Below are 18,907 nucleotides of genomic sequence, written 5' to 3' on the forward strand. Positions count from 1 at the left end.
CATTGTAATACTGCAAGTTATCAAAATTGGAGCTAATTTGTATAAGGAAGGGGGTTCTTTTCCTTTTTCCCTCTTAACAAATCCATAAAAATAATAAGGCCTCCATTACCGTTCATCTATGCTAATGCAACATCACTCTCTTTAATAAGAGTTTATTCCAATTGACAGTAAAAATAAAATCATAATCATAGGCTAAGGGTGGTCAATCGATTTAATCGGTGACGAAAACAAGATCGATATAACCAAAAAAAGTTGTTTTCTCAAACTGTTAGAATAAATTTTATTTTATCCCTTAACTTTTAAAATATGTGGAAAAACTCTATTCACATTTTAAAGGATAGAAAGCTCCCTTAACCTTGAATCCGCAACAGTCAAGATGAGACGGTTATTGTACTTTTAAAAGGTTAAAAATGACTTTCAAATACTATGAATTATAATTGCATTTTCAAAAATAAATAAATTATGAAAAGATTACTAATACTATATATTGTATTAAAATGAGCAAATTCCATTCAATTCTCTAACTACAGATTCATGTCATTTTTCGTAGGATACCTGACAAATCGGAATCATGCCTTATTAAAAATGATATGACGCTTACATGATAATACCATTCCAACTCAGCATAGCGCTTTGCCTCCAAAGGATCATAGTTAGCTCGTTTATGTTTAATGCCAATAACTAGTGTAGAATACTTGTGTAGCAGGTAAGCTAGAATAACTTTGATAAAAATAAATTTGATATTGCAATTGCACATCGCTAAAGAGATGGCTATAAGATTACCATAATCAAGTAAGCACTCTAAACCTATTTACTAAGTAAGAGGAATACTACAGATCATGAGGAAGTCATTTGTTTATCACATAAATTATTACTTTATTGCTAAATAATTTTTTTTATCACCTCTAAAGTCACTGCAAACGACTTATAAGTGATACGAAAATAATTCTAAATCTTTCAAAAATAATCACATATATTTTACTTTGCAGTCGATGGGATTACTTTCCTCCTGGCACCATAATGCTTTCTCTCACATCACAATGCTTAGTGTGTTTTTTATGATTTTTATTATAATTTTTTCTGTTTTGATTTTTTATTTAATAGTTTTATCTGAAAAGTTAGTACTACTTACTCCATATCTTATTTGATAGCAGTAGGGTCCACATAGTAATAATAACTACATATATTTTAGCAAATATAGTAGTAATAAGTACACACACACATATATTATATTATTTATATTATACATTGGGTTGGCGATGAACGTGTTGACGCGCCACATTCAGGGGGGTGTCATGGTGTATGTTATTTGCAGATGACATAGTGCTAATCAATGAGACGCGCTGCGGGTTAACGATGGGCTTGAGTTGTGGAGGCAGACCCCGGAGTCTAAAGGTTTCAAGTTGAGTAGGATAAAAACTGAATACTTAGAGTGCAAGTTCAGTGTGGGGACGCAGGAAACAGAAATGGAGGTGAAACTTGATACACAAGTCATCTCCAAGAGAGATAGTTTCAAATATCTCGGGTTTATTATTCAGGGGAACGGGGAGATTGACGAGGATGTACGCATCGTGTTATAGCAAGATGGATGAATGAAGGCTTGCGACTGATGTTTTGTGTGATAGGAATGTGCTACCAAGACTTAAGGGCAAGTTCTACAAAGTGGTAGTGAGGCCGACTATGTTGTATGGAGCCGACTGCTGGCCAGTCAAGAAATCTCATATCTAGAAGATGAAAGTAGCAGAGATGAGGATGTTGAGATAGATGTGTGGGCATACCAGGAAAGACTGGATTAGGAATGAAGTTATTAGGGACAAGGTGGGTGTGGCCCATGTGGAAGATAAGTTGCGGGAATCGAGGCTGAGGTAGTTCGGGCATATGTAAAGAAGAGTCACCGATGCCCCGGTGAGGAGATGCGAGAGGTTGACCATAGCGGGGCAGAGAAGAGGTAGATGGAGGCCTAGGAAGTACTAGGGAGAGGTGATTAGGCAGGACATGACACTACTTCAGCTTACCGAGGACATGACCCTCAATAGGGAGGTGTGGAAGTCGAGAATTAGGGTTGTGGGTTGACAGGTAATCGAGAGTTTCTTCTAGTCGTACTACTACTAGTAGTACTAGTCTTGTATTCTCTTATTCCGAGTTCCTTGTTGTTAGTTTTCACATTTCTCTTGTAACTTCGTATTCCTAGTTCCTTTGCTATTACAGGTTGCGCTATTTGTTTCTGTTATCTTATTTCCTTGCCAGTGTTACTGTTTGTTTATTGTGCTTTTTTTCATTATTGTTGAGCCGAGGGTCTATCGGAAACAACATCTTCCTTCATAAGGTAGGGGTAAGGTATGTGTACACACTCTCATACCCCATTGTGTGGGATTCCACTGGGTTTGTTGTTGTATATTATATATTCACACACTTATATATAGGTAGTAATATAAAACATATATACATATTCATGTGAAAAATGGCGTTATATATATATGTTTTTTTTTGCCGTTTTTTAGAGAGTAATTACCTTCCAAAAGTTTTCCTGAAATCATTCATCCCCTATAGGAGGAATATTTAATCTTTGGTCTGAAACTTATTTTTGAGACTTTTTTTCAAATGATTGATGGTGTTTTAAGGAATTATAAAAATGAAGGAAGTAAGAGATGAGAGAAAAATGAGCGGCTAGAGATGGAATTTTTCAATAGATATTGAAAGATTCTTACGGAGTTGATATTCACAAATTGGTCCCCCCATTCTTTTATTCAATCTATAAACTGGGTAAAAAGAGAATTGATCAATTGTTGTGAACGTGAGAATGCTATCACTTCATCAATTAGTACACAAAACAGTGAAATAAAAAAGGAAATTGAAAAGATAAAGTACATAAAGGGTTACCATCGTGACGGCAGAGTGAAAACGAAAAGAGGATCTAAGAAGGCAAATAACAGGTAGTAATGTATTTGGAGTTCTTTTTGATTTTGTAAAAGTTCATCAACTTTTTTTTTTCTTTTCGTTTTCTTGTTACTATTTAGCCACCTGCTAGTACCTATGCTCAAATATTTTAAGTATAAATAGCTCTGTACTCTTTTGTAAAACCTAAAACATAAAAGTTAGTCATTGGGAACAGTGATGTTGTCTTTTGACTACGCAAGAAAGACCTATTTATGAGCTACTATACTACATAGTATTATATATTTTAATTAAGATAGTCCTATGTGTATATTAATAATATACATATAAACTCTCAAATAAAAAAATAACGTGAATGATATGCTTAGTCTTTTTTCTTAACAAAATATATATATATAGGTATTTATATAAATATATTGAGAGTTATAGACTAATATAAAAATAAGTACTTTATGACATATGCCAAAAAAGATTTCATATTGAGCTTCCCTCACTTGCAATTCAGAGAACCAATGCATGTCTTATACTATTTGTTTTTATGGTATCTGGAATTGTGCCACTTTGTTGGTGGGTAGATAGCTCCTTAGTGGACTACTACCTGTAGCAATTGAAGGATATAAGATGTATATATATATATATATATATATATATATATATATATATATATAGATATTAATAAATTAAAATATTATATTATGCTAGTTATCTAATCCCCATATTTCTCACGTTTTGTTTTCCCTACTAAATGTGTATAAAGGTGCAACACATTTTTAGTTACACAAACCTATTAAGAAATATACTTACATTACTTAGTTACGTTCCATTTAACCTCTTTTTTTATACATAAAGCACTAAAGAACTATTTGAAATTAAAAATCTTTTTAGCTTTCAAATATACCGTTGCACAAGAATGCTGGAAAGAAATTGTGACCACACATGTTCTATATGTAATAGATTGGACTAGTTTTTTTAGATCTTATAAGTCATGGGTCCGGGTTTTGATATAAACCAAAAAATTTACTTGAGCCAACAATTAATTTACACAATTAAATGATTAACCAATCATTAACTTAGGCATACCGACCACAATGAAATTACTCATGTGTAGGTGGTTCTATTTTTGTAGAGGCTTTCATGTGATGTTTTGATTGTACAATAATATGGATATTGACCAAATCAATTGGTTAAGCATTTATTCATACAAATTTATATTGGGCTTATGAGGTTCCATTACTTCACTCTCAAAGGCTACGAGTAAGAAATTGTAGTTCTGAGTTTAATATCGTCAGCCCGACTTATTAACTGTGAAATTCATCAGTCAATCAAAGTAACTGAGGGATGTTGCTCAAAATGTCCTCGAAAGTATAATTTTAGCCTCTGACCTTTTCCCTTAAATTTGTCTCCTCCACTATTTTGTTGAATTTTAATTGCTCCATATGGGGTAACATCTGTAACATTGTTAGGACATGTCTACCTAGATTTTAATTTTTCTGGGAATAACCTGAGTCGACTATTATAAAGAAGTACTTAATCTCCAAGTTTAAAACTTTTTTGTCGGATCAAATTGGCATGCCATTTTTGTGTTTTCTCTTTTAAAATTCTAGCACTTTCATAAACTTCCAACCTCAGTTCTTCCAACTCATTAACCTAAAAAAAACTATTTTTACCAACAAAGGTCAAATATAGTTCAATTCTTTTATTGCCCAAAAAGATATATGTTTTAGTTCAACTAGCAAATGACAAGCTTTTTCAAAGATTAATCTATAAGGAGATGTTCCAATTGGTATTCTGAACGTCGTTCGGTATGCCCATAATGTATCATCTAATTTTAAAGCTCAGTCTTTTCTTGAGATTCCAATTATTTTTTCAAGAATTTTTTTTAACTCGCGGTTGGAAACCTCAACGTGTCCTTGAGTTTGAGTATGGTATGTTATTTCTGTTTTATGAGTTACACCATATTCAGATAGCAAAGTAGAATTTTTTATTCATGAAATGAGTCCCTTGGTCATTAATGATGACTCGTGGTGTGCCAAATCTGGTAAAATTAATTTTCTAAGAAGATTACACACAATTTGAGCATTATTTTTCCATGTGGGGATGACTTCAATCCATCTTGACACATAATCCACCGCCATAAGGATATATTCAAAAGAGTGAGAAGAAGAAAAATAACCCATAAAATTTGTTCCCCAAACATCAAATATTTCACATACCTATATTGATTGCAATTGCATCTTCTCTCTTTTAGTGATATTACCTATTCTTTGAAACCTATCACATTGTGTAACATATGCTCGGACATCTTTAAAGAGTGTGAGCAAGAAGAATCCGACTTCAAAAACTTTAAAAGACGTTCCATTTGCTGCATAATGCCTTCCTATTGTTCCATCATGACAGTGATACAAAATTTTATTCATATCTTCTTCAGCTACACACCTTCTAATGATATTATTTGTATAAAATTTAAATAAATAAGGTTCATTCCACAGATAATATTTAGCATCAGATATTAGCTTCTTTCTTTGCTGGTAAAAAAAATCTTAGGGTGTCCACTTTCCAACCAAGTAGTTTGCAATATCTGCAAACTAGGGTGGTTGAGTCACTACTGAGTCGACTGAAAAAATATGTTCATTTGAAATTTCTTTCTTTATCACACTAAACTCAATGGGAGGATTTTCTAATCTAGATAAATGATCAATTACTTGGTTTTCTATTCCTTTTTTGTCCTTTATTTCAAGGTCAAAATCTTGCAGAAGTAAAATCCATTTTAATAATCTAGGTCGGGTATCTTTCTTTGCTAAGAGATATTTTAAAGCTGCATAATCAGTAAAAATAGTAACCTTGATTCCAATCAAATAGGAGCAGAATTATCAAAAGCAAACACTACTGCCAGTAATTCTTTCTCTGTTGTAGCATAATTCAGTTGAGTCTCGCTCAAAGTTTTATTGGCATAGAAAACAGGACGAATACTATTATCCTTTCTCTGGCCTAAAACAACTCCAACTGCTATATCACTAGCATCACACATAACCTCAAAGGATGGTTTCAGTCAAAGGACACAACTACGAGGGCAATTGATATTTTTTTCTTAAGGGTCTAGAATGCTTTCACACAATCACCTGAAAAATCAAACTTAATATCTTTCATCAAGAGGTTAGTCAACGATTTTGAAATCTTTGAAAAGTTTTTTTATGAACTGTTTGTAAAGACCTGCATGACCTGAAAATCTCCTAATGTCTTTAATAGTTGTGGAGGGAGTAATCCTGCTATAAGATCAATTTTAGCCCTATCAACTTCTATCCCTTTAGTAGTAATTTTATGTCCTAAAACAATTCCCTCAGTAATGACATTTTTTCAATTAAGAATTAAGTTTGTTTCTTCACATCTCTTAAGAACTAAGGTTAAGTGGTAAGGACAATATTCAAATATCTTGCCAAAGAGTGTAAAATCATTCATAAAAATATGCAATGCTGAAATATAGCAGGAGCGTTGCATAAACCAAAAGGCATTCTCCTATAGGCATATGTTCCATTAGGGCATGTGAATGTTGTCTTATCTTGATCTTGCGTTTCATAAACCAAAAGACATTCTCCTATAGACATATGTTCCATGAGGGCATGCGAATGTTGTCTTATCTTGATCTTCTGGTGCAATTGAATCTGATTATATCCTGCAATTCTTTCTAACATTTGATCAATAAATGGCAAAGGGAAATGATCTTTTCTAGTTGCATCATTGAGACGTCTGTATCAATACAGGCTCTCCATCACGTGACAGTTCTGGTAGGTATGAGTTCATTATTTTTATTTTTTATAATTGGCATGCCTCCTTTCTTTGGTATACCCGAATAGGACTTACCCAATGGCTATCAAAAATGGGGTAAATAATACATGCCGCCAATAATATTACGATCTCCTTCTTCATCACTTCCTGCATTGCTGGATTCAATCTCTTTTAGGGTTGCACTATTGGCTTGTAGCTATACTCTATGAAGATTCTGTGTGTACAAATAACTGGACTAATCCCTTTAATATCTTCTATAGTCCACCACAAGGCTCCTTTGTGTGCTTTCAATACTTCAATCAAATTATTCTCTTGTTCTGCAGTAAGAGAATATTAAATACTTACTGGACATGATTGTTGCATTTCAAATGAGAAGGGAGAGTTTTGAGTTCAATTTTTGATTGAACTTCTTCTGGTTGCATCTCTTCTTCATTAGAATCTTTTTCCAATATTTCATCTTCTCTTCTAATGGTAGGATCATCATCCTATGTGGTGCCTGATTTAGTCAAGTATCTTTCCATTGAGTCTGGAATTAATTGAGCATCTTTAAGTTCATTTGTAAGATCACTAATCATGTCAATTGAAAAACACGAAGATGATATTTCATCTCCTGAAAACCTTAGTATATTTTGTATATCAGTATCATTTGGATTGCTTCATTGAAAGCCTGGATGTTTATGTACCATTGGACATCCAAAAGGGTAAGATTTGTAACCAATGACATTGACATATTCATCATTTTGATGAATTGCTTGGAATTCATGGTTAAGATGATTTTCTCCACACATCACAAATCTCAGACTGGCATAGCTCTTGTGTATTCACCTGAAAAGATTCAAACTTTTGCGTAAAAAAATAATAATTTATTGTGTTAGTGTATTTTAAAGCATCCGCTTGATTTACTGTAGCAGCCTTCTTGATGATTACACACTCAGATGACCATTGGATGACTTTCTCAAAAATTTCATTCAGCAATTGCAATGCATCTTCCGTAGTTTTTCCCATTGTAGAACCTCCTGCAGCTGCATCTATCACATTTCTAGAAGAGGGTTTTAATCTGTGATAAATAAATATATAAGTGCATATAATTAGGAATGTCGTGGTGTGGATATTTTTTTAAAATTGTCTTTAATATTTCTCAAGCTTGATAAACTGACTCAGTATTAGTCTGCAAAAAGTTAGATATGCCTTGTCTTAACTTTGTGATTTTAGTAGGGAAAAAATATTTATTTAAATTTTTTTGAGTCATTTGATCCCATATGGTAATTGATCCTTGAGGCAAACTTCGCAACCAAGTATTGGCGTCTCTTTTTAAAGAAAAAGAAAATAGCCTTAACTTGATTTCTTCAGGAGGTATTCCATTATACTTAACAGTTTCAACAAGTTGCAGAAAATCAATTAAATGACTATGCAGATCTTCATTTGAATCTCCAGTGAAGATACAAGATTGTTGAATTGTTTGAATTAGACCCGTTCTAATTTCAAAGTTGTTGGCTGCTACTGGGAGTTTTCTGACACTCGATTCATAATTGAAGCGATCAGGTCCAGCATAATCCCTAAGGATTCTGTTTGCTGACCTTGGTGCCACTTTATCAAACTGATCCTCTCCATGGACGGGTGGTGGAACTTCCAATGGGTTGATGTCTTCTATTTCCCGATTCTCCATTCCTTCACGAGCTATTCTTTGAGAAGATGTTGCTTGTCCTTTCCTGCTCAATCGAAGAGATCTTTCAATTTCAGGATCGTAACTAGCCAACTCTTTTGTAGAAGAGCGGGTCACAAACTACCCAGAATTCTTGAATTAAAGAAAATAAAAACTCTTTAAAAAAAGAAATTAACAATAATTATAATAATAAGTACTCAAATTAGTAACAAAATATTTAATCTGAAGTAGATGTATGTCAATCTCCGGTAATGGCACCAAATATTTGACGAGCTCAATGTGTATAGGATATTTCTGCTTGTGCTTTGTTAATTCTAGATAGTTTATGATATCGTCCCATAGAGATTGATTAATCTATACTTACAGACTTGTAATATTTTTACTTCTATCTAGAGAATCAAATTGGTAAAGAGTTTATTTTTAAAATTATAAATTGCTTGAACTAAAACAAATAACTTTAGGAAGATTTATATTTAAGAATAGTTGTGAATCATTGAATTCACTTGATAATATTATTATAATAAAATCTTTTTATATTTATTTCTCTAAAGAAAAATTTCTTCTTGCTAATACAATTATATTTTGCTCACTAAGAAATAACCAATTAATAACACTATGTGAGGTTATGTAAATTAATTGAATCAAAACTAGTAACAATTAAAACGAAATATTTCTCTTGCTTGAATTGTGCTAAAAGGTAGAAAAAACTTCGTATTTTTACTAAAAATTAATAATCTTGTCTCCAACAATTCTTACTTGAGAATTAAAACTGAGGCAAGTAAGATTACAACCGTAAAATTCTCGCGGAGCCAAAAATGTAATAAAACTGAGATAGTATTATAAAATATATCAAGCTTCATCAATTATCCCAACAGAAAGAAGGAGTATGAAAAGTTAAAAAGGATTTTAAAAGTCTAGAAATATTTAAAAGATTAAGGAAATAAATTTTACTACAAGAAAAAGACAAGGAAGAGACCAAGACTAGTTCTTGTGTCTTGTAAAAGATTGGATATATATTTTACATAGTGAGCTTGCTATTTATAAGAAAAGATGGCATTTTGTTACTTCCTGCTTTGTAATCCAGCTATTTATATGCATTTCTATAACAAGACATACATAAAACATCATCTACGGTTGTAATCCAGCTGATGAATTAGGACGAGTACGGAGAAGAAAGCAATTAATTGGTACTCTCTGCAAAATAGAATTGTTATATGGAGGGTTACATATTCTACCAGTGAGCTGGTAGATCTTATTCGGAATTCAACTTGTAGGACTAAAGGTGGTTATCTCTTCTAGGTGGCCTTGCCTCAATTCATAATTTAAATTTGTATGAATTTCTTAACTATTACAAACGCGGCTTAATGTGATAGGCACTTTTTCATACTTAATAATCCTCTTCACATACTTCTCTATACTTTTGGTTCCTTGCTTAAACAAGAAGGCAAGGTTGGATTAAGACATCCACAATAGTTTTTCAGTGTCACGATCCGAATTTTTTACCTTCGGACCGTGATGACGCCTAACATTTTACTTGCTAGGCAAGCCAACGTTAGAATAATATTAACCGTTTTTAAAAATAATTTTTAAATTTATTAATAACAAGAAAGCAAATGCGGAAGCAATTTTGAAATAATTCATAATAATAACAGTGTCTAAATACCATCCCAGAATTGGTGTCACAAATGCACGAGCTTCTAGAATAAATACAAATAAATGTCTGAATAAAATAAAGCTGCCTGGAAATAAACACACAGCTAAAGTACAATAGACGGGGACTTCAGAACTGCGAACGCCATGCAGTTATACCTCAAGTCTCCTCTGATAGCTGAAATCCGAGCAAGTCTATGGTACGCCGCTGTGACCAACTCCAAAATCTGCACAAAAAGTGCAGAGTATAGTATCAGTACAACCGACCCCATGTACTGGTAAGTGCTGAGCCTAACCTCGACGAAGTAGTGACGAGACTAAGGCGGTTCACTTACATTAACCTGTACGCAATATTGATAATAACAACAAATAATATAAATTAAACATGTATCTCAATTATAATAATTGAAACCAACCCATCAGTCATAATTCATTATTATTTCAACCAATTCTGTTGCAGCGTGCAACCCGCTCTCACAATATATTCACATTCAATTCTGTTGCAGCGTGCAACCCGCTCTCACAATATATTCACATTCAGTTCTGTTGCGGCGTGCAACCCGATCCTCCAATATTGACTTTTAATAAGTCTGTTGCGGCGTGCAACCCGATCCTCCAACATTGACTTTTAATAAGTCTGTTGCGGCGTGCAACCCGATCCTCCAATATTGACTTTTAATAAGTCTGTTGCGGCGTGCAACCCGATCCTCCAATATTGACTTTTAATAAGTCTGTTGCGGCGTGCAACCCGATCCTCCAATATTGACTTTTAATAAGTCTGTTGCGGCGTGCAACCCGATCCTCCAATATATTCATTATAATCAATCATGTTGCGGCGTGCAACCCGCTCCTCCAACATTTTTATTTACCAATTCTTATAGAAGAAATTTTCTCAATAAAGGTAACAATTAATATAAAATTACGAGACAACAAGCATACAATAATTACGGTTTAATTATGAAGCAAACAATGACAAATGGCAAATTATTATGAAAATCAGGGAGCAAATAGGCAGTTTAATATTTATTATGCTAAATGTCAAATAACAATTAAGGTACATAATTCAAATAGCATGTAACAATTAATACAAGAATTTAAGAATTTATATTTGCAAAGAATAAGAGAGAAATAGTTATTATAATAATTAATTTATGATTAAAAATAATTTATGATTTTTCAAGTAAGCAGGCAAACAATTAATTTGACGACGTATAGATACTCGTCACCTCGCCTATATGTCGTTTACATGCAATTCACATAACAAACAATTTAAGGGTTCTATTCCCTCAATCAAGGTTAACCCCGACACTTACCTCGCTTTGCAAATTCCAATCAATTATTCAACCACAACTTTTCCTTTTAAATTTACCTCTGAAAGCTTCAAATATATTCACAAACAATTCAATATATTCAATACTAATCATAGGAATTAATTCCATATGAATTTATAATTTTTCAGGATAAAAATATGAAATTTATTAAAATATTCGGCAATGGGACCCACGTCTCAAATCCCAAAAAAACTCGCAAATTCCGAATACTCGTTCCGATACGAGTTCAACCATACCAAATTTGTCCAATTTCGATATCAAATGGACCTTCAAATCTTAATTTTTTATTTTTGGAAAGTTTTACAAAAATTCCAATTTTTTCCATCTAAATCCGAAATAAATGATGAATATAGACATGGATTTGTGAAATACAATCACTATATGATAAAGAACACTTACCCAGTTCAAAGTCGTGAAAATCCCCCTTGAAATCGCCCAAATCCGAGACTCAAAACTCAAAATGAGTAAAAATGGCTAAGACCCGATTTTATGTATTCTGCCCAGCATTTTCGCATATGCGGTACCTGGGCTTGCACATGCGAGCTCGCATCTGCGAAAAGGGGCTGCCAGGCGAGGTTCCGCATCTGCGGACAAAATGTCGCACCTGCGACATCCGCTTCTGCGCAAAAGGGCCGCATCTGCGATGGAAGTCTTGCTTCTGCGAGCTCGCACCTGCGGTCAAAATTCTGCAGGTGCGATTACACCAGAACTCAAAAATTTTAGATTTTGCTTTAAGTCCAATTCTTGTTTCGATTTTGATCCGTTTCACTCTCGGGGTATTCAGGACCCCATTTGAAAATACCAACAAGTCCGTAATATAATACGGACCGACTCGGGGTCTAAAATCACGTTAAACAACACTGAAATTACAATTCACACCCCAATTCGAACTTTGAGTTTTAAACTTTCAATTTATAAATCTCGTGCCAAAACATATTAAATGAATCCGGAATGACTTCAAATTTGGCACACAAGTCATAAATGACATAAAGGAGCTGTTCAAATTTCCAGAATCGGATTTCGGCTCCGATATCAAAAAGTCAACCCCGTGGTCAAACTTGGAATATTTAGCCTTTAAATTGCTATTTCCGTTAAATGATCATAACTTGAGCTAGGGACCTCCAAATTAAATTTCGGGCATACGCCCAAGTCCCACATTACGATACGGAGCTACCGGAACTATCAAAATATTGATCTGAGTCCGTTTGCTTAAAATATTGACCAAAGTCAACTCACTTAAATTTTAAAGCTCTATTTTACATTTTAATTCATTTTTTATATGAAAACTTTCCACAAAAATTTACGGACTGCGCACGCAAGTCGAGGAAGGATAAATGGTACTTTTTGAGGTCTTAGAACAAAGAATTACTTATTAAATTTAAAGATGACATTTTGGGTCATCACATTCTCCACCTCTAAAACAAACGTTTGTCCTCGAACGGAGTTAGAAAGTACCTGAGCTGGAGAAAAGGTGTGGATATTTACTCCGCATGTCCGACTCGAACTCCCAGGTAGATGCCTCTACCGACTGACCTCTCCATTGCACCTGAATTGAAGGATAACTCTTACATCTCAACTGTCGGACCTGCCGAGCTAGAATAGCCACCGGCTCCTCCTCGTAAGTCAAATCTTTGTCCAATTGGACTGAGCTGAAATCTAACACATGGGACGGATCACCATGATATTTTCGGAGCATAGACACATGGAACACCGAATGAACCGCTGATAAACTAGGTGGTAATGCAAGCATGTAGGCTACTTTATCCACCCTTTCAAGAATTTAAAAGGGTCCAATATACCTAGGGCTCAACTTTTCCTTCTTTCTGAACCTCATTACACCTTTCATAGGTGAAACCCGGAGCAATATTCGTTCTCCAACCATGAATGCAATATCACAAACTTTACGGTCGGCATAACTCTTTTGCCTAGACTGAGTTGTGCGAAATTGATCCTGAATAATCTTAACCTTATCCAAGGCATCTTGTACCAAATCGGTACCCAACAACCGAGCCTCTCCCGGTTCAAACCAACCAACTGGCAATCGGCATCACCTTCCATATAATGCCTCATATGGAGCCATCTGAATGCTCGACTGGTAGCTATTATTATAAGCAAACTCCGCAAGTGGCAAGAAATGATCCCAAGAACCTCCAAAGTCTATAACACAAGCGCGAAGCATATCTTCCAATATCTGAATAGTGCGCTCTGACTGTCCGTCTGTCTGTGGATGAAATGTTGTACTCAACTCCACCCGCGTGCCTAACTCACGTTGTATAGCCTTCCAAAAATATGAGGTAAACTGCGTACCTCGATCTGAAATAATAGACACGGACACACCGTGAAGGCGGACAATCTCACGAATGTAAATTTCAGCTAACCTCTCTGAAGAATAGGTAACTGCCACTGGAATGAAATGGGCTGACTTGGTCAACCTGTCCACAATGACCCAAACTGCGTCAAATTTTCTCTTAGTCCGTGGGAGCCCAACAACAAAATCCATTGTGATACGCTCTCACTTCCACTCAGGAATTTCTAACTTCTGAAACAAACCACTAGGTCTCTGATGCTCGTACTTAACTTGCTGACAATTCAGACACCGAGTTACATGTGCAACTATATACTTTTTCATTCTCCTCCACCAATAATGTTGCCGCAAATCTTGATACATTTTTGCGACACCTGGATGAATAGAATACTTGGAACTGTGTGCCTCTTCAAGAATTAATTCACGAAGCCCATCCACATTAGGCGCACAAATACGGCCCTGCATTCGCAGAATTCCATCTTCCCCCACAGCAACCCATTTGGCATCACCGTGCCGCACCGTGTCCTTAAAGACAAGTAAGTGAGGATCATCATACTGCCTCTCTCTGATGCGCTCATTTAAAGAAGACCGAGCGACTGTACGAGCTAGAACCCGACTAGGTTCTGAAACATCTAACCTCACGAACTGATTAGCCAAAGTCTGAACATCTGCAGCTAATGGCCTCTCACCAACCGGAATATACGCAAGACTGCCCATACTCATAGCCTTTCAACTCAAAGCATCAGCCACCACATTGGCCTTTCCGGGGTGATAAAAATGGTAATATCATAGTCTTTCAACAACTCCATCCATCTTCTTTGCCTTAAATTAAGATCCTTTTATTTGAACAGGTACTGAAGGCTGCGATGATCAGTAAATACCTCACACGAGACACCGTAGAGGTAATGCCTCAAAATTTTCAGCGCATAAACAATGGCTGCCAATTCTAAGTCATGAACAAGATAATTCTTCTCGTGAACCTTCAACTGCCGCGACGCATATGTAATTACCTTGCCATCTTGCATTAATACTGCACCAAGCCCAATGTGAGATGCGTCACAATATACCGTATACGATCCTGAACCTGTGGGTAATACCAACATTGGCACCGTAGTCAAAGCGGTCTTGAGCTTCTGAAAGCTCAACTCATATTCGTCTGACCATCTGAATGGAACACCCTTCTGGGTTAGTCTGGTCAAGGTTCTTGCTATAGATGAAAACCCTTCCACGAACCGACGATAATAACCTGCCAAACCTAGGAAACTCCGGATCTCTGTAACCGAAGCAGGTCTAGGCCAATTGTGAATAGCCTCAATCTTCTTAGGATCCACCTTTATGCCTTCTGCCGATACAACATGTCCCAAAAAGGCAACTGAGTCTAACCAAAACTTATATTTTGAAAATTTGGCATATAACTGATTATTCTTCAAGGCGTGAAGCACACTTCAAAGATGCTGCTCATGCTCCTCTCGACTGCTGGAGTAAATCAAGATATCATCAATGAATACAACCACAAAATAATCCAAATAAGGCTTGAACACCCGATTCATCAAATCCATAAATGCTGCTGGAGCATTTGTTAACCCAAATGACATCACTAGGAACTCGTAATGCACATACCGAGTCCGAAAAGCTGTCTTAGGGACATCAGATGCCCTAATCTTCAACTGATGGTAACCAAATCTCAAATCAATTTTCGAAAATACCTTGGTACGCTGAAGCTGATCAAATAAGTCATCAATTCTTGGCAGCGGATATTTGTTTTTGATAGTGGCCTTGTTCAACTGCCGATAATCTATACACATCCGCATCGAGCCATCTTTCTTCTTTATAAATAATACTGGTGCACCCCAGTGCGAGACACTGGGTCTAATGAATCCCTAATCAAGCAACGCTTGTAACTGCTCTTTTAATTCTTTCAACTATGGCGGGGCCATACGGTATGGTGGAATAGAAATGGGCTGAGTGCCCGGAGCCAAATCAATACAGAAGTCAATATCTCTTTCGGGTGGCATCCCCGGCAGATCTACAAGAAATACTTCCGAAAATTCACGAACAACTGGTACTGAGTCCATAGAAGGGACATCCGCACTGGGATCGCGAATATAAGCCAAATAGGCTAGACACCCTTTCTCTACCATACGCCGAGCTTTCATATAAGAAATAATTCTGCTGGCAGAATGGCTAGGAGTTCCTTTCCACTCTAATCGAGGTAACCCCGGCATAGCTGGGGTCACTGTCTTGGCATGACAGTCCAATATAGCATGATAAGGAGACAACCAATCCATACCCAAGATGACATCAAAATCTACCATATCAAGAAGTAGAAGATCCACACTAGTTTCAAGATTACCAATAGTAACCACACACGAACGGTAGACATGATCTACTATCACAGAGTCTCCCACCGGTGTAGATACACACATAGAAGCACTCAGAGAATCACAAGGCACAACCAAATATGAAGCAAAATAGGAGGACACATAGGAATAAGTAGATCTTGGATCAAATAGAACTGAAGCATCTCTATGGCAAACTGGAATAATACCTATGATCACAGCATCAGATGACTCGGCCTCAGGCCTAGCTGGAAAAGCATAGAATCGGGGCTGGGCCCCACCACTCTGAACTGCATCTCTGGGACGGCCTCTAACTAGTTGGCCTCCATCTCTAACGGTCTGACCTCCACCTCTAATGGCCTGACCTCCACCTCTAATGGCCTGACCTCCACCTCTAACTGCCTGACCCCTACCTCTAGTTGGCTGAGCAGGCGGTGAAGCAACCGGTGCTGGTATGATGGCAAGAGAATCTTGCCGAGATCTGTTACTCACCAATCTAGGGCAATACCTCCTGATGTGACCAATGTTCCCACACTCATAACACCCATTCTGATGTCGTGGCTGCTGAAGCTGAAGCTGACCCAGATAGGCCGGATAACCTTTAAATTTGGAATATTTAGCCTTTAAATTGCTAGTTCCGTTAAATGGTCATAACTTGAGTTAGGGACCTCCAAATTAAATTTCGGGCATACGCCCAAGTCCCAAATTACGATACGGAGCTACTAAAATTGTCAAAATACTGATACGGGTCCGTTTACTAAAAATGTTGACCAAAGTCAACTCACTTGAATTTTAAAGCTCTATTTCACATTTTAATTCATTTTTCACATAAAAACTTTCTAGAAAATTTTACGGACTGCGCACGCAAGTCGAGAAAGGATGAATGGTGCTTTTCGAGGTCTTAGAACATAGAATTACTTATTAAATTTAAAGATGATATTTTGGGTCATCACATTTAGGCTTTGCGAATAACTGTTAAGTGTTAATGATGAACTCAAGACACTGGAGGATTCCATCCGTGCTTGTTTTGAGTCTCTTAGTTCTGGTGGAAGGCTTACTGTAATTTCATTCCACAGTTTGGAGGACAGAATAGTAAAGTAGGCATTTCTCAACAGCAGTGAAGTTGTTGGAGGTGGAGTTGAAGATGAAGAAGGGAATCGTTTGTGTGAGTTGAGGAAAATTAATTAATCTTGATACTGTTAAAAAAGAAGCATGGATAAAACAAGTGATACAAGTCGGAGGCATTAAATCCTCCAAGTCGGAGTGCTAAACTAAGAGTGATTCAAAAAGCCTGAAGAAAGGTGGATGTCATAGACGTAGAGAGTAACATACACGGACCTTGAGGATATTTTCTGCTCTCAAAGATGGGGAGCTCTACCAATTGTTTCAACATCTAAAGTACTTAAGTAACCACAACTTATTCATCAAGCATAACTGTCCTCTTAAGGAAGCCTAATGAAGCTCCACCTCTTCTGGGGACTTGTCATACAATTTGACGATTCAACAATTGGCTACCACATTCCAATCAGCTTATCATCATATTTTTCCATTGCCAACTGTCAGCTATGACCGGAAATAAAACTTGAAGGTTTGTTTGATTTGCTACATTCCAATTTCCACAACAAGCTCTCCTTAGGCTACTGGTGATGCCTAAAGTGCATATTTATTATATAAGGGACTTATGACAGAGAAACGGTATTTTTTCTACCTCATGTAACATGTCAGAAGTGAAAGAACAAGAGGGGTGGGGAACAAGAGGGGGGTGAATTGTGATCGATTAAAACTTAGTTGACTAAATTTGAGTTTAGTCGACTAGATTCTGCATAGTGAACATATAAAGAGAAGTAAACCAAGCAAACTGAAAGATAACGAGACACATCAATTTTTATACTGGTTCAGTACCGATGAGGTACTTACATCCAGTTTTCCTTGGGTTACAAAGGACTTCTTAGATCTTTGATAATGGGTTACAATGATGATGGTTTTGGTTTTCTCACCATCAATAACATTCAGTGATAATAGCTTTTGTAAAGTTGACACAACTCTCTTTTTGTGTTCTATCTCTTCCTATATTTTATGACACTTGTAGACTCAAGAATACAGTATGTGTACTAAGAACTACAAATATTTAGAATCAGTTTTTGTTGTTGCACGACAATCCTTGAATACGCACCAGTCTTCTTATAGATCATATTTGAGAGCAGTTGTCCATTGTTTTGATCGGTGCACATAACGTTTTTTTTATACTTGATTCATGACCTATGTCTTTGATTTCTTCAATAAGGATGGGCTGGATTTAATAATCCAGGAAGTGTTCCTAAGTCGAGATTTGGAGAGTTGCTTCCATTCTCCATGCTTTGTCGAAGAACAGAGAGAGAGAGAGAGAGAGAGAGAGAGAGAGAGAGAGAGAGAGAGAGAGAGAGAGAGAGAGAGCAGTTGATGGGCTGGATTAGTTTTATCCAGGGAGTGCTTTCCATACTCCATGATTTATTGGGTAGAGGAGAATCACTTCAAGTTGTCTCCTATTACATTTTGTTCCCTTTCTATTTTAAATCTTCCTTCATACAAAATCTGTTATTTTGTATTTGTAGGTGAGTCACATATAAGGCAATGGTCCAAAATACATAAACATAGAGTGAATCTTCATTCTTTTTTGAAAATGCTTGCTTCACCTGAATATATAAATTATAACATTAGTCAAGACTTCTTTATGGATATTGGATCATTATTAAAATTTTACACTTAATAATCTCCCCATTTTTGATGATGACAATAAGTTAAAAAGAGTTTGACTAATTTATGGATACTTCCATGTTTTTTTCAAGCTTGCTCCCCCTGTCTTTAAGCTGATTTTGATTTGATTTGAATCTGCATCTGCATTGGGTTTTAAGTGTGCTTCCTTGTATTTAAGCTGGTTGTTGATTTGAATCTACAACTCTTT

The 18,907-nt window shown here is 36.1% G+C and overlaps 1 non-coding gene across 1 annotated transcript; it reads left to right on the forward strand.

The window, feature by feature from the left end:
- The first annotated feature begins 7,772 nt into the window (after window positions 1-7,772).
- Window positions 7,773-7,879, forward strand: LOC142168558 (small nucleolar RNA R71). Its single transcript, XR_012698411.1, has one exon. It is a non-coding gene; the product is annotated as a small nucleolar RNA R71 (small nucleolar RNA).
- The last annotated feature ends 11,028 nt before the right edge of the window (window positions 7,880-18,907 follow it).

The sequence above is a fragment of the Nicotiana tabacum genome, chromosome 13 (genome assembly GCF_000715075.1).
Source record: "Nicotiana tabacum cultivar K326 chromosome 13, ASM71507v2, whole genome shotgun sequence".
Taxonomy (NCBI): Eukaryota; Viridiplantae; Streptophyta; class Magnoliopsida; order Solanales; family Solanaceae; genus Nicotiana; species Nicotiana tabacum.